Consider the following 7187-nt stretch of genomic DNA (forward strand, 5'->3'; position numbering starts at 1 on the left):
TTTTCAAGGTTTTGCGCCGAAGTACATCTCTGACATGTTTTTTGTTTTGTTTTTTTTTAGTTTAGTTTAGTTTATTTCGAACAATTTAAAAACAATGATAAAGTAATGGATACCAATACAGCAATTGTTCAAAAAGGAGTGGGTTGAAGTGTGACCTTATTTAGTCCCACCCCCTTTTTCTACTTGATATTTTTACAGGTGCAAAAGAAGCTCAAATCGTTCTTCTCTTACAACAACCTGCACAACTCAATATTTACAACAATTGTTTTACAAACTATGAATGTCTTTCCACAACATACACATCACGGCCATGGAAATCCAGCCACAATAATGTTACTGATTGTTTCAATTATATTTTATATCCAGCTCTATAGATTGTGAAGACCATGTTTTTATACATAGATTTAAATTGGCAAAACTGTGGTACATTTCTTGAGTGACACATTCAAGCTATTCCATAGTTTTACGCCGCAAACAGCAAGGCAGAAACTCCTCCTGGTGGATCGGACAACTGGAATTTTTCAAATTCATGTGACCCCTTAATCTACACCCTTCCTCCTGTTGTCGAAAGAAATCTTGAACACTGGCTGGTAATAGGTCATTTTTAGCTTTAAACATCATTATTGCGGTGAAATAATTGATCAGATCCTTCAGTTTAAGTAGATTTGACTTTAGGAAAAGAGAGTGAGTGTGATCTCTGTATCCTGCATTATGAATTACATGAATTGCTCTTTTCTGGAGAAGGACAAGTGAGTTTGTAGTACTGCTGTAGAGTTAGAGCCATATGAACCATCTCGGACCCTGAGAACTCTCTCCTGGTGGTTCACAGAGTCGGGACTAAACACATTGAAGCCGCGTTTCAGTTTCATGCATTTAAAATCTGGATCAGTCTTCACGAGGATGTGAGACAACTCTGACAATGTTCAAATCCAGGCTGGATACAGTTTTTTCCCCCCATGCATACGACAACGGAAAGTATTTTATCTGCACTCTTGGCTTTTACTAGGGATGGGCGGATCGATACCACAGTATCGATATATCGATACCAAACAGCTACTTTTTAAGTATCGATATTGGGCAAAAAGTCAATACTAATTTGCATATGTAAAATGAAGGCGTGGCAGCAATTTTAAACATAAAAGGACAATTTACATCTTTGTTCTGAGCCAAAACAGTCCACATGAGCAGGGGATTGAACTAAGCCAGCCATATCATTCTGGTTTAGATTCTGTTTAATAATAATAATAATAATGCATCGGTATTATACTTATACTGGACACTCAAAGACGCTTTACTCCATACCCGGTGGTGGTAAGGTACTAGTGTAGCCACAGCTGCCCTGGGGTAGACTGACGGAAGTGAGGCAACCAGTCTGCGCCATCGACCTCTCCGACCACCACCAACCATTCACTCACTCACTCCATTCGCTAGGCTTCCTGGTGTTACCAAACAGTCTCCCATCCAAGTACTGACCAGGCCCTTCCCTGCTTTGCTTCCAAGGTCTGACGGGATTGGGCATCGCAAAGGCGGTATGGCCACACACAATACTTTAATGACATTAATGTTTGTCATTAAAGTATTAGTTTTAAACTTTGTTTATGTATTTAATTTCACATTAACATTGTATAATTAACCAGTAAAGCAATATCATTGTAATGTACCTATTAATTATATAAAATAACCAGTTTTAGAAATGTATATTGATTGAAATACATTCACCCACATAAAAATGACCAGTATCGGCATCGTATCGATTCCCAAAAATGTGGTATCGCCCATCCCTACCTTTTACTGTAATTATTTTTTCTGTATTTTTTCTGCTTTCTTGTAATTTTATGCAATTGTGAAGCACTTTGAATTGCCTTGTGTATGAATTGTGCAATACAAATAAACTTGCCCATCCTCTTGCAGTACACAGTGACTACTTTAGTAACAGTTTAGTTTTATTTTGGGCTCATCCATATGCTGTGTTTGGATGTCGCGTTGGCTTGGCCGTGAAGTGCAATAACCCTCATTCTGTGGGTCTCGCACTATAGATACGTTTGAGTTTGACATGGCGATGATCGGGGCAGAAATGGTCCAGAACAAACTGGGCGGAGGCTGTGCCATTATTTGTGGGATTACCCCCCTCCCTGTGCAGCCGTGATCCAGCCCTTTGTGCGGTTAAGCCCGACTGTTTGCAGCGGGACGGGGCGGTTCAGGCTGGAACCCGCTGGCGTAGGGGACTTTTCGGGCCCCCCCCTCCACCCGGACTGCTGACACGGACACTATTCTGCACACGCACATATGTACATGCGGATACAATGTGCCGACTCAGGGCTTTGACAAAGGGAGACGCGATACAAAGACGGTGGCGGCTCATATCAAGCAATATTTAGAAATCGATGTATGCGCGGGACCGAAGAATGCAGGTTCAGAACTTACTTGCTGTTGTTGTGTCTCTGAGCAAGACACATCGCCGCTGCAGTTATGGTGTGTTTGTCCCATTTCACCAAAAAGAACAGAGTAAAATACAAGCGTTATCTTCATTACAGTGTTATATAAAAGTCTAGCTTATCTTAGTGTAACTTTCTCATCTCAACCCACCCAGTGCAGACGCCAGTATTTAAAGGTGATGGACAAAAGGTCGCGTTTTAGAATGTGATCGTGTCATAATGTCAGTTCATGAGGCAAAAGCAGTTTTTGAAAGAAATATCAAAAAATAAAATTGACAAATGTTGTATCTCTCAGTATTTGGAAGTGATTGGATTAAAAAACTGGCTAGGGCATCTGTTCTGGATGCCTCCTGGTCGCCTCCCGCGGGAGGTGTTCCAGGCATGTCCTAGTGGGACAAGGCCTCGTGGAAGACCCAGGGCACACTGGTGGGACTATGTCTCCGAGCTGGCCTGGTGTCGCCTCGGGGTCAGAACAGCTGGAGGAGGTGTGTGTGGACCGGGAAGTCTGGGCATCTCTGCTGAGACTGCTGCCCCTGCGACCCGGCCCCGGATAAAGGGAAAGGAAATGGATGGATGGATGGATGAATTAAAAAACCTTTTATGGCCGAAAGTTCTTTCCATTGGCCAAAATCAAAGTTTTTGAATATTGTCACCACTTTAGGACACTTTTCAGAGAAAATAATTGAACCTTGGTTTATAAGTGCTGATAGAAGAGACATTGGACTTGGAAACAGTTTTCACTTCATATTGATGTAGTAATGACAGGGATATTTGCCAAAAAAGGCTAAAAAAATCAGCAGTGCGGGGGTGGGGGGGACCCTCTGAAAGTGATTGACTCTCGACCCCCCCCCAATATTTTGCCAAACATTGTCACGTGAACGCAACCTATTCATGGACTTGTTGACGGCTGAGAGCCTTCACCAAGGTAAAGTGCACGGTGTAAATTTCAGAACACTATAAAGTACCAATAAATCTTAGTTGAGCTTTTTATAAACAATAGTGTCATGGTGTGAGGTGGAACGAAGAAAATAAAACCCAAAATGCAGGACTGCAACAAAACTGGTGATGTTTAATGGTAGAAAACCAAAATAACAAAACCAGCAGAGTCCAAAACCAGGGGAGCAACGAGAGGCAGACCAGGAGGAACAGGAGGGTCAGGAGCATGATGACGCAGAAGGCGGAAAGTCAACAGGGTCCACGAAGTCAGGCCCCAGAGGCAATGAAGGCGGGTCTGGGGGACTCGTGGAGGCTGTGCAGGGTTCAGGTATTATGGCCCAGGGACGGGCGGCGGGTGAGATGAACTCAGATAAAAAACAGGAACTGGAGGAAGCTGAGAACCCTAGGCGACGAGGAGGGATAGGAGCAGGAAGGGCCTACCCAGGACGGAGAGCAATGTCCCGCAGTAGCCCCTGGAACGTGAACAGGAGGAGCCCACCCCAGACGGAGGTATCGCAAACACTGATGAGGAAAAACATTTGTCAATTTTCGTTTTGGAGATTTCTTACAAAAACTGCATTTTGGCCCCGCCCTCCACCTGATATTATGACATCACTTAAGAGATACGTACAGTAGAAATGAAATACTCAAGGGGTGCGAGAGACGATGAAACTTTTTTTTGTCACTTACAGATTTACTCATGGTGAAAAAAGAAAACAAATGTTTCACTCCCACTTCACAAAACATTACTCAACATATTACTATTACTCAAGTACCCAACCTTTTTTTGTCCCTCGTATCCCCTGAGGCATTCATTTATACTCCGAGTACCCCCTAACTCGAGGGTCCTGCCAAAATGTTAACCAAGTGAGCAACTAAACATAGATAATTCAGTATGAAGTTGAGTATTATGTTCAAAGTATAGAGAAAAATACTGAAAAACATTATTAAAACTAACTTTCCTGTGAAAGTAATATTGAAATTGTTCCTTTTCACCATTTTATCCCCCACCAGAATCGAGCACATTCTCTCCATTTTGGCTTTACCCAAATCTAAAAGCTTCTTGACCGGCGCTTACAGCCTGTAGGCCAGTGTAGCGCCTCATTTGAAAGCTAAGACCTGCAAAACTGACCTCAAAGTGTCAAAACAGTGACAGAACTGAGCCGAGAACGAGGATGAAAACGCAACAAAAAAGTAACACGAGAGCAAAAACGGAAGTTTGAGAAAGGCGACAAAAGTGCAACAATAAAGTGGTGTGACGACTCCCATCTTCTATTGAACACGACAAAGACGAGGGAGCTGGACTTCAGGCGGGAGTCCACACACAGCCCGACCATCATCAAAGGTCATTGATTCTGTCTCTGAGCACAAGTATCTGGGGGTGATCTTAGATGACAAATTAAAGTGGGATAAAAATACAGATCACGTCACAAAAAAAGGGTCGAAATCGGTGTCCTTTCAGGTGGATAGAAACATGTTGAAAGTGTTTTACAGTTGCTTTTGTGGAGAGTGTTCTGACTTTCTGTATCATCTGTTGGTTTCGGGGCCGTGACTGAGGCACAAAAGAACTCCCTTAGCAAAATATGTACAGTTGCAAACAAAATCCTCGGTGTTCCTCTGAAGGGTCTGCAGGACTTTTATTTTGCTCGAGCTCTAGATAAAGCAGACATAATATTATCGGACTCAAAACATCCTCTGTTTAGAGAGTTTGAGCTGCTACCCTCAGGTCGAAGGTACAGGAGCCCCGCCCTGACTAAAAACAGGACCAGGCAGTCATTTGTGCCACAAGCTATTTTACAATTAAACAAACCAACAATACGAAGTAACCAACTGTGATTTTTTATAAATTATTATTATTCTGCACAGCTGGTCTGTCAGAGAAGGTTTCTAAGGAATAACGATTTTAACATAGTTTAAACTGAGGTTGACGGGCCGTGATTTGTTTTTTGTATGTTGTCAATGTTTGGATCTGTCTGCTGTCGTCACTGTTGTATTTGTGTATTTCCACTCACTGCAAATGAATTTCCCCACCGGGACATTAAATTTCTACTACTAGTACTACAATAAAGTCGCAAAAAAACTGAGAAAAGAACTGGAGAAAATGTGCTTGGTGAAGGCTGGGGTTAAGAGGTTGATCCGAGGCATTTCCAAGTCCCTGTACCCCAGGTTGGAAAACACTGGTCTAAGAAGTACGGATAATGGATAGACAGTGAGAGATCAATCGCGAGTATTTTGTCTGAATATCTTGAATGAAACGCAGAGCACAGTGGGGAAAGAGACCAGTGTGATGACGTCCTCCCGACACTAGAGAGCAGCTGGAGCTGAAGTGAAGGACATGTGCCTCAGACAGCAGTGTTGAACTGAGGCGCAGGAGGTTGAGGTACACTGTATTTGTTGTGTGCTTGTACTTGAATAAACAGACCTCATGACAGTAGCCAATGATCTCCAGCCTTTTCTGAACTGAACTGCCATCTTAGGACTAGTTATATTCTCTAATTATGCATATCCAAATCTCAAAGTGTTCGAACTTACAGTGTGATACCTCCTGTGTTACTTTGTTGTCTAAAATAGTCTAAGTGATTTTATTGCAGACTAAATTGAGACTAAAGAGTAAGTTAAATGTTGTTTGTGTGACTAAAATGTCCAAATATTTTCGTCGACTAAAATGTGATTAAATAAACAATGAAAAGAGGCTAAAATCATCAAAACTTCCAATGACAGTTTGAAAAAGCCTCATGTTGTTCACATTCACTGCCAAAGGAACGACTCTGTGCTTTGTTCATGTGGAAAAAACAAACATGAAACACAAAATACTCACCTCACCGCACAGTAAAGTGAAGATTACTGCGCGGATTTCGAACTACTCCTGGTATTTTTACGCCTTACAATATAGTTCCCCCTTTTATCCGCTTAAAAAATCCACATTGTTTAATTTTGTGTAATTATACTTTGTAGTGTAACACTTCACGTAACCATATTTAAATAGGGAAAACGTGGAAGAGCTTGGTAGCTTCTATCTTGACCTGTTTTGGAGCTATAGAGGAGAGAGGGAGAGGCTAAATGCTAACGCCGTCTGCGCTGTGTTTACGTGACTGAAGGCACGGGGGAAGATCAGACAGGTCCTAAAGAACTCGTCAAAGCTAAGGTAAGAACATATCTCAGTATGTAAAAACGGTGGCCTATTCCTTTAAAGGGGCTAGATGCAAGTTGGCCATTTTATACTCACTACTGCCATCTCAGGTCATATGCGTATCTGCGCCTTCTATATTAAAGTGATATTTCAGGATTTTTGACATAGGGCCTCATTTCCTAGTTATCCAGAGTGTTGCTGGTACCTGGAGATATTTTTTTTGTAATTCATGCAGTTGCAAGGCGCATTTCTACTGTATCAGCTAGCCTGCATTAAAAACAGTCTGACCCGCTCCACAGAGCACCTGAGGCAAATCATTTATAACGCCAGACTAACGATATACATGTCTGTGTCGATCAGGGGCGGACTGGACATGTGTCCATTCTGGAAGATCACAGAAGGGCCACTGGCTCTTGGGCCACCAGTCTAAATTTTCCCCTTAACCTCTTCAACCCCCGCCTTAACCGAGCTTTACCCAAATCTAAGAGCTTAAGAGCAAAGCATCAAAATAGCAACAAGTGAGCCAGAAAAGCAACAAAAATGTGACAAAAAAGTGACTAAGACTTGACGAAAACATGACAACAAAGCAACGAAAAAAGCAATGAAAAAATGACAAAAAATGACAAAAAGCCACAAAAAAAAGCAACAAAAACATGCTGCAACAATGTGACAAAAGGGTACAATCA

This window comes from Gobius niger (genome assembly GCF_951799975.1).
Source record: "Gobius niger genome assembly, chromosome: 6".
NCBI classification, from domain to species: domain Eukaryota; kingdom Metazoa; phylum Chordata; class Actinopteri; order Gobiiformes; family Gobiidae; genus Gobius; species Gobius niger.